Source organism: Urocampus carinirostris, chromosome 2 (assembly GCF_059441175.1).
Source record: "Urocampus carinirostris isolate Australia breed hairy pipefish chromosome 2, RoL_Ucar_1.0, whole genome shotgun sequence".
Classification (NCBI taxonomy): Eukaryota; Metazoa; Chordata; class Actinopteri; order Syngnathiformes; family Syngnathidae; genus Urocampus; species Urocampus carinirostris.
Genome location: NC_142350.1, coordinates 21,952,417 through 21,962,692, shown reverse-complemented (window position 1 = coordinate 21,962,692; position 10,276 = coordinate 21,952,417).

The window sequence follows — 10,276 nt, the reverse complement described above, 5'->3', positions numbered from 1 at the left end:
CAACAGAATCAGCGGCATATATATATATATATATATATATATATATATATATATCTCATCTCATCTCATCAGCTGCAACGCTTATCCTCAGTAGGGTCGCGGGGGTGCTGGAGCCCATCCCAGCAATCATCGGGCAGTGGGCAGGGGACACCCTGAACTGGTTGCCAGCCAATCGCAGGGCACACAGGGACAGACAACTCGCTCGCTCATTCACACCTAGGGACAATTTTGGACCGGACAATCCACCTGAAATGCATGTCTTTGGGATGTGGGAGGAAACCGGAGTGCCCGGAGGAAACCCACGCAAGCACGGGGAGAACATACAAACTCCGCACAGTAAGTCCGGTAGCTGGATTTGAACCCACACAGGAGGTTCCCGAGACATTAGAACTGTGCCGCACACGCGCTAACCACTGCGCCGCCGTGCTGCCCTATATATATATATATATATATATATATATATATATATATATATATATATATATATATATATATATATATATATATATATATATATATATATATATATATATATATATATATATATATATATATATATATATATATATATATATATATATATATATGCGGCACAAGTATAAACCTTGTGAATTTGTCTCCGATCGTCCCGGGCGGCTCCGGCTTCTGCCCCCGGGACGCGTGCATTTATCAGACACAAAAACCCACGAAAACCCACGCGGTGTCCGGCGGGCAGGGGCTCAGCCGGTCGCGCGCGTCCCCCGCGTCCGGCCTCCGATATATATATATACAAAGTATGTAACCGCGGTGTACCTGTCCCACCAAAGATCCACATTCACGCTGGACTGGATGATGAGGTTTTTATTACAGTTTCTGCAGATAAAATGAGTCACAACATTAGCTTCTCTGCTGGCTTTGATCTCGTTGGCAGCTCGCTCTGTAGACTGCCCAAAACATATCAAAGAGTTTTCTTTTCAATTTACATAAAATACATTTTAACATCCATTTTAACAAGATACTTTAAACAAGAGATCGTATAGTGGTTTTTTTAACGTTTACAATGAATTCAACACATTTTTCTTCAGTCAGAATTTTAACCAAGATCATCCTTTTTATATATATGAGAAAGTAGAAATAATCACAATAATGAATATAAAAATTGATACAATTTACCTGCAGATGAAATGAGTCACAACATTAGCTTCTCTGCTGGCTTTGATCTCTATAAGGGGAATTAACATTTTAGCACAATAGAAACAAAACGAAAATAAATCCAAACAGCTTGACAACATCAATCACATTACTGTGCATGTTGAGAGATTTGTAAGCTGTGGTTATAATGTTTAAAATTAACTTTTTTTGTGGAGCACCAAAAAATGTGTCTTACCGTTGGCAGCTCGCTCTGTAGACTGCCAACAAAACCCCGCCTTCCGGTCACATGTCAAAAGCCAATAAATCCTACCCCATACCAGCAGGTGGCAATGTTGGACTCATCATTGCAGGACACTTACCAAAAACTATTCACATATTTCAGCAGGAATTTCAATAAAACAAAAGTTATTATTACACCCGTTACATATATATATATATATATATATATATATATATATATATATATATATATGTAACCGCGTTGTACGTGTCCCACCAAAGATCCACATTCACGCTGGACTGGATGATGAGGTTTTTATTATTACAGTTCTGCAAATGGATGAGTCACAACATTAGCTTTTTCTGCTGGGTTTGATCTCTTTGATCTCTTTGTAGTACTCTGGTAAAACTAACAACAAAGCATATCAAAGAGCTTTCTTTTCACTTTACAGAAAATACATTTTAGAATATCACAATACATTTTTACATCTTTACATTTTAACAAGATAATTTTAACAAGAGATCGTATAGTGGATTTTTAACGTTTACAATGAATTCAACATGTTTTTCTTTAGTCTGAATTTTAACCAACATCATCCTTTTTTAATGTATATGAAAAAATAGGAATAAAAACAATAATGAGTATAAAAATGGGTACAATTTACCTGCAAATGGATGAGTCACAACATTAGCTTTTTCTGCTGGGTTTGACCTCATTGATCTCTACAAGGGGAATTAATATTTAGTAAAACAGAAACAAAACGAAAATAAATCAAAACAGCTTGACAATATCAATCACATTACTATGCATGGTAAGAGATTTGTCAACTGGGGTTATAATGTTTAAAATTAACTTATTTTGTGGAGCACCAAAAGATATGTCTTACCTTTGTAGTACTCTGGTAAAACTGACAACAAACCCCGCCTCCTGGTCACATGTTAGAAGCCAAAACCAAACCCCACCCCATACCAGCAGATGGCACTGTTGGACTCAGCATTGCAGGACATTTACCAAAAACTATACACATATTTTAGCAGGAATTTCAATAAAATAAAAGTTATTATTACACCCGTTACATACACCCCCCTGAAATTCTGCTAAATATGGGAGTGCTACACTAAACAGAAAAAAAAATCACAGCCAAAACGGCAAATACTGATGAAAAAGACACAAAAACTGGTACAGTATTACAAGGAACAAACTGAAGTGCATGTCAGTTCTAAAACTCTCCCAAAAAAGGAGTGTGAAAAGAAAGGAGGTGATCAAACTCCTATCTAAGCACAGACTCAAAGATGCCTGTTAAATCTCTGAAATATCAAACATTGTTCCTGTAGTTGTAAGTGCTCACATAGGCACAATTCTTGTTTCTTACTCAAGCTTTGTTACTTAAACTGAAAGTGTATCTCTACTGAACTTAAATTAGGAACTAGCAGATATTGCAGACAGAGGATTGTCACCTACCAACTGGTCATTCATCTGACAAATTAGACGACTAGGAGGCCTGATGGACTGGCGGACCCTAAGACCATAACGGTCAGGTTGAGCACAATTAACCTGAGCTTGAAGGTCTGGTACAGTCAAGTCTAAACAGTCAGTATCAGGGGAGTCTGCGTCCGGATGGTCAGGGTTCAATGGGGTCTCGTCTGGGAGACCCATACCCAAAGGGATCATGTTTTCAGAGCACTGTGATGGGCTTTCCGTATTGTCACTTGAAGTATGGTCAACATCTTGTTCGGGGATGTGCTGACTTCCTCGACTGGATGTATCAACACTGCGAGAGTCGGACTGGTCATCAGATCTGCTGTCTAGTGAGTTATCCTCTACCTCTGGATGAACTTGCTCTTCACCTGCCTGTATCACCCAGTTTACTGTACGGACATCAGTGTCTTCAACCGCGTCAGGTAAATCAGGGCATACATCACTTCCATGCATAGCAGCGTCAGACTCTGAGTGTTCAGATTCGCTGGCCAGATCATCCTCTAAGGGCAAGAAGCTAACAGAGAGCAGCAAATTCCTGTGAACTACCTTTTCTTTGCCCGTCAGACAATCCTTGACTCTATAGACATTGAGATCAGGCTTGAGTGATATGACTTCATACGGGGTCGACTCCCACTTGTCTGCAACTTTGCGTTTCCCCGGGACACCTCTGTTGGCGATCAACACCCGGTCTCCCACGACGAGGGGTGATCCTTTGGCCCTACGGTTGTACAGCTTGGCATGACGAGTCTGTTCTCTGAGAGTATTCCTCTGTACAATCTGAGCAGCTTCATGTAGATCTTTCTTTAGATGGCGTACAAAGTCAGAGTAGCTGACAACAGCATCATTGGTATTAGCATGTTGAAACATGACATCGACAGGGAGACGAGGGATCCTACCAAACACTAGGTAAAACGGTGCAAACCCTGTTGTCTCATGCTCTGTGCAGTTATAGCAGAATGTGAGCTGCTGCAGCATTTGTGGCCACTTTGCTTTGGGCTGAGGGGGAAGGGTTCTGATCATATCTCCCAATGTTCGGTTGAATCGTTCTGCGATACCATTTCCCATGGGGTGGTACGGAGTCGTATGGGATTTCTGCACCCCTGCCATCTCTAGAAGCTCTTTGATCAGTTTGCTCTCAAAATTAGCTCCCTGATCAGAGTGGATACGCCGTGGGAAACCATAGACAAGGAAGAAATCCTGCCACAGACGGCGAGCAACTTGTTTGGCGGTTTGATTCCTGCAAGGGAAGGCGTGCGCCATCTTGGAGAAATGATCAGTTACGACCAGGACATCTACAGACTTGTTCTCTTGCTCAGCAGTCCAAAAGTCTATACAGACCAACTCCATAGGCTCAGAGGTGACTATGTTCTTGAGTGGTGCACGGTTGTGTGGTTCCGGTGTTTTCCCTACTACACAACGCTGACAGGATTTGACATAATTCACAACATCACGTTCCATGCCATTCCAGAAAAATCGTTGCCTCACCAGAGACAAAGTACGGTTCTGGCCTTGGTGACCTGCTGAGTCATGTAAACCTTGAAGGACTTTCTGTTTCAATGAATCAGGCACCACAAACTGGAAGATTTTCTTGGCCATGTGAGGATCTTTCCTTATTTTGTAGAGCATGCCATTCTGTATGGTGAGTCTGCTCCAATGTTTCAGTAGTTTCATCACACTAGGCGACTCGACAGCTCTCTCACGCCTGGTAGGTCTCTTGTGTCTATGCACAAAGTACATGGTTCTGCTTATTGTGTTGTCCTGTTCTTGTAAACCAACAAGCTGACTCTGTGGGAGTGCCGTTGACTGATCTCCCTTCTGCAGAAGATTGAGGTTGGCATCTGTTCCCATCACTTGACCCACGCCACCAGTGGACTGAGCACTGAAGACAGCAGCAACTTCTTCTGATGTCACAGAACCATTGGAGCCTGATGGAATTGCCCTTTTTACTGACTCGTCTGATGTCCCAGCACTCTCGTCTACAACAGCGTGACAATTGTTGGATACTCTGAACACCTCTTGCACAGTACTGTTGTTCACCCCGTTGACTTGGTCCAAGAGCGAAGTATAGGGCTCGGTAACAAGGCGATGACCCACACATGACCGTACAAATGGCTCACGGCTCAGAGCGTCGGCTACGATGTTCTTTGGGCCGGGAATGTACTTCAGGTCAAAATTGTATGCAGCAAGCTTCGCTACCCACCGCTGTTCACACGCATCAAGTCTTGGTTTGGTCAAAATGTATGTCAGTGGGTTATTGTCGGTCCACGTGGTAATGTGTCTTCCTTTCAACCAATGGCTGAATTTATCACATACCGCCCATTTCAAGGCAAGAAATTCGAGCCTGTGTGCAGGGTAGTTGAGCTGGGAGCGAGAGAGCGTCTTACTTGCAAAGGCGACTGGTCTGGCTATTTTTCCACCAGGTGGCAGCTGTGACAGGACTGCTCCAATCCCATCAAAGGATGCGTCGACAGCCAAAATAAACGGCGCATCAAAATCTGGGTGGGCCAGAGTGACACCTGTCACAAGGTCGTGCTTCAGTGTTTCAAAGGCGTTCTGGCATGCATCGGACCAATCTGCAGGCGTCAGCTTCACTTGACCTTTCTTGCGGGCTCTCTTGCGCTTATGCTTGTCACCAGATTCAGATGTGAGCCTAAACAGAGGTTTTGCCTTCGGAGAACATGCTTCAATGAAGCTTTGGAAATACATCACCATGCCTAGAAAAGATCTGATTTTACTAGGGCATGGCGTCTTGCCATCCGACTCCATTAGATCAGCGACTTGTACGTCATTTATCGCTCTCACCTTCTCTGGGTCAGTCCGAATTCCATCCTCACTGATGACATGCCCAAGAAATTTCACAGTCCGTCTGAGGAAAAAACACTTTTTGGGTGCGAGCTTGAGGTTGTGTTCCTTGAGGCGAGTAAACACCATCTGCAGGCGTTGGAGTGCAACTTCCTCTGTGGGGGCAAACACCATCAGATCGTCGAGGTAACATAATAGGCTCATGAAATTCTGATCACCAAATATCGACATCATCATCCTCATAAATGTTGCTGGGCTGTTGCAAAGTCCCTGAGGGAGCCGGTTGTACTCGTGAAGCCCGAATGGTGAGGAGAATGCCGTGTACTTTTTGTCGTCAGGGTGCAAGGGGACATTGTAGTAGCCTGACGTCAGATCCATTGTGGAGAAAAAGGCATTTCCCCCAAGTGCGGCCAAAGCATCAGCTTGATGCGGTAGTGGGTAGGCATCCTTTATGGTTCTTGCATTAAGCCTTCTGAAATCAGTACATACCCTTAGTTCTCCATTCCGCTTCCATATGAGAACAAGCGCAGATGCATAGTCGCTAGTCGACTTCTGAATAATTCCTTTCTCTTCCATCTCGTTCAGAGTTGTCCTCAGTTTTTCATACTGACTTGGTGGTATACGTCTGTAGGGTAGACGGAACGGCTTATCATCAACAAGGTGGATACGATGTACAAACTCTTTGGCCTCTCCACAGTCCATCTTATGGCGAGAAAAGATTGACTCGAATTGTTCGATGATATGAAGGAGCTTGTCTTTACACTGCAGCGAAACCTCACATGACTTCAGGTCAATGTCTTGCAGTCCCAGAGCTTCCAATGTACGCATCATGTCCTCTTCTGACCTGGGTCGGACCTCTTTGCTCTGTACACTCTGCACGTTGCACTTGACCTCCTCTGCATTGGGCAGGTCTTCCGCTGCGATACAAGGAGACACATCTGCAATTTTCCTGTTTCTCCTCAGCACCACAACTCTGTCCGTGGGATTAAAGACTTTAACAGGCACCCATCCATCTCCCCAGAGTGGAGTAACAACTCGTCCGACAAGGACTTGTCTGGGCCCAGCCTTTGATTGGGTTGGCTCAACGACCACTGTACTTCCCGCAGACGTCCCGGCCAACTCAGGTAACTTGCCCCAAATAACGTACTCGGTCCGTGGATTCAGCGTCACGCAACTCTTGATTTTTACTGTCCCTACCTTGTCTGGAATGCAATCACCTCTCCATCTCTCTGTGTTGGAAAGCATTGACAGGAATTGACTGTGGTTATCGGACAGACCGTTGTCAGGAGTGGAAACTAATCTCCAATAGCCATCAGTACTTTTCAATTGAGTCAAAATATATTTGATGGCATTGCTGCCAAGGATCATCTGTTTTGTCTGGCCTGGCACCACCATTACTGGTATTATCATTTGGCACCCGTAAACTGTGACGTGAATGTCGTACATATCTCTGGGAGAAACTTGGTGTCCACCGCAGCCTACAATGACATAATCATCGGTCGTGTAACTCATCATATCAGGGAATTGCTGCAGGAGGGACTTAGCCGTGTCCTCACTTACTGTACAAGCCATCGACCCACTGTCCAACAGCGCTCTGAAAGTGGGGCCTTCTTGCACAAGTACAGGTGTGTAAAACAGTTCGTTAGTCTCCGCTATTCTCTGAAACCCCTGAAAGATCAGCTTCTTCGATGGAGGTATCTTGTTGCTATACATCTCATAAATTGATTTATTATCTTGCATGTCAGGCTTCACATTAGTGGTGGGAGGTATACTCAGTTGATCTGCACTGTTCTCCCCTAAGCGCAGATCAGTTAGTTTCCCTGAGGCAGCGGGACAACTTTCGTCACTGGACAATCACGTCGAGAATGCCCTGGGGCATGGCAGTGAAAGCAAAGGTTTTTGTCTCGGCAATGAGAGAGAGCACTGTGTTCGACCTCTTTGCAAATGATACATGGCTTGGCAGTGAAACCATTAATTCTGGCTCCAGGTCGCCTGGTTGGAGCTCCCCCTCTCTCTTGAAACTGGTTCGAGGTAACACGTATCAGAACTTTCTCCAACATACTAATAACGTCCGTTAGAGAGACATACTGTGGGCTCGAAGTCTGAGGTGGCTCGTGCACGAGGGTTGGACCATGGTTCACCTCAGCTTTGTGTACGGCAATTTCCGCTCTATTCGCAGGTTGTTGTAGGGAATCTGCTTTGTAGCTCTTCTCAGCGTGGTATTCATTCAGCACCTCTAGTACCTCACATGCTGACCACTTTTCGATGGTTTTTGATCTTTAAGTGAGTGCCAGTTCCTTGCATGGGCAGTTCCTAATAAACATGCGAGTAACCTCTATTTCAGGGTTGTCAAATGTTTTGCCCTGCTCTCTCAAGCACTCAGAGGCAAGGTCAGCTGCTCTGTTTAGTCTCAGCCAGTAGTCATAGGGGTCTTCCTGGTCTTTGGGCAAAGTTGAATAAAAGTCAGCTAAAGGGACAGCAGAGTACTTGGTACAGCTAAAGTATTTCCTGAGAAGACTATAAATCATGTCAGGGCGGGTATAGACGTCTATATTACTGTTTCTAATGCTAAACCTAACTACATCTTTAGCTTTTCCTCTCAAATGTATAAGGATTTCCTCTGCTTGCTCTTCAAGTCTCACATCACTCCTTTTTATAAATGTCCTCATTAGATCTTCCCACTCATGTATTGTTATTGAGTCTGAGCCATCCCCAATAAATGACGGCGGTTCCTTAACCTTTCTCTGCGTAACCACCTGACTCAATCTGTTTGCTACATCTTGTGTGGCAGCAGCGTTAGGAGCTACTATATTATGTGACTGTATATTTGAGAATATGCTATCAGCCAATTTATGTCCTATCTCCTGAATAATATTTGTCATGTGATCAGCTAAACCCTCAGAAATTTCACTCGTGGAATTTGGCGTAGATGTGGGTCTGACCTGAGGTGAAGGTAGGCTAGCATGTTGGTCAGCTGCATTATGGGTGCTCACACTGGAACTTGCCTCTACTCTATGTGTAGCACCACCTGGGGTAGAACTATTATCAGAGGGGATGGGGGTAAACATGCCCCTGCCCCTGCCAAAGTGAATAGGTGTGTCAAATTGTGGAGCTAACACATTGCTCTGATTAAACATGTTTCAAAGATTAACAGAAAAAAAATGTAAATAAGTCAAAATCACAAAATAAATCAGCAGCCTTTGTATCACTGTGACACTGCACTGTAATGAGCTAAACAATATCGCTCATGTAACTAAAATTTCAAATACTGTGAGCTCATGTGGCAGGTAGGACAGTCCTCGGTTCGGCGAGTTTGATAGAAGTCACGGGTCACGGCACCAATGTAACCGCGTTGTACGTGTCCCACCAAAGATCCACATTCACGCTGGACTGGATGATGAGGTTTTTATTATTACAGTTCTGCAAATGGATGAGTCACAACATTAGCTTTTTCTGCTGGGTTTGATCTCTTTGATCTCTTTGTAGTACTCTGGTAAAACTAACAACAAAGCATATCAAAGAGCTTTCTTTTCACTTTACAGAAAATACATTTTAGAATATCACAATACATTTTTACATCTTTACATTTTAACAAGATACTTTTAACAAGAGATCGTATAGTGGATTTTTAACGTTTACAATGAATTCAACATGTTTTTCTTTAGTCTGAATTTTAACCAACATCATCCTTTTTTAATGTATATGAAAAAATAGGAATAAAAACAATAATGAGTATAAAAATGGGTACAATTTACCTGCAAATGGATGAGTCACAACATTAGCTTTTTCTGCTGGGTTTGATCTCTTTGATCTCTACAAGGGGAATTAATATTTAGTAAAACAGAAACAAAACGAAAATAAATCAAAACAGCTTGACAATATCAATCACATTACTATGCATGGTGAGAGATTTGTCAGCTGGGGTTATAATGTTTAAAATTAACTTATTTTGTGGAGCACCAAAAGATATGTCTTACCTTTGTAGTACTCTGGTAAAACTGACAACAAACCCCGCCTCCTGGTCACATGTTAGAAGCCAAAACCAAACCCCACTCCATACCAGCAGATGGCACTGTTGGACTCAGCATTGCAGGACATTTACCAAAAACTATACACATATTTTAGCAGGAATTTCAATAAAATAAAAGTTATTATTACACCCGTTACATATATATATATATATATATATATATATATATATATATATATATATATATATATATATAATCAGCATTATATTTTGATCATTTTTGTTTGGAGGGACGGATGAAGAAGCTTTAAGGGTTGCATGTGGCCTGCTCATTTCCATGCAAACATTGCATTGCAACGTTGCTTAACATTTTGTACAACATGTGTACAACAAAGCAAAAACCGAGAAAACAACAGAAAGAAAAAAATAGAAATGCAAGGGGGTGAACACAGGTTACATAAAAAGACCAAAATGTTTACAAATATTATTATTTTTAATGGTCTTTTGGTTAGGGTAAAGCATTGTTTTTTTTGGATCCTACCTACTTCATCAAGTAAACCAATGAAGTCCTTAAACTGGGGGGAATGTAGCATGTGACAATTGTGGACAAATCAGATGAAAGAAAAGGACAAACTAACCAATTACATGTAAAGGCGGGGCCAATGCATCGGAGG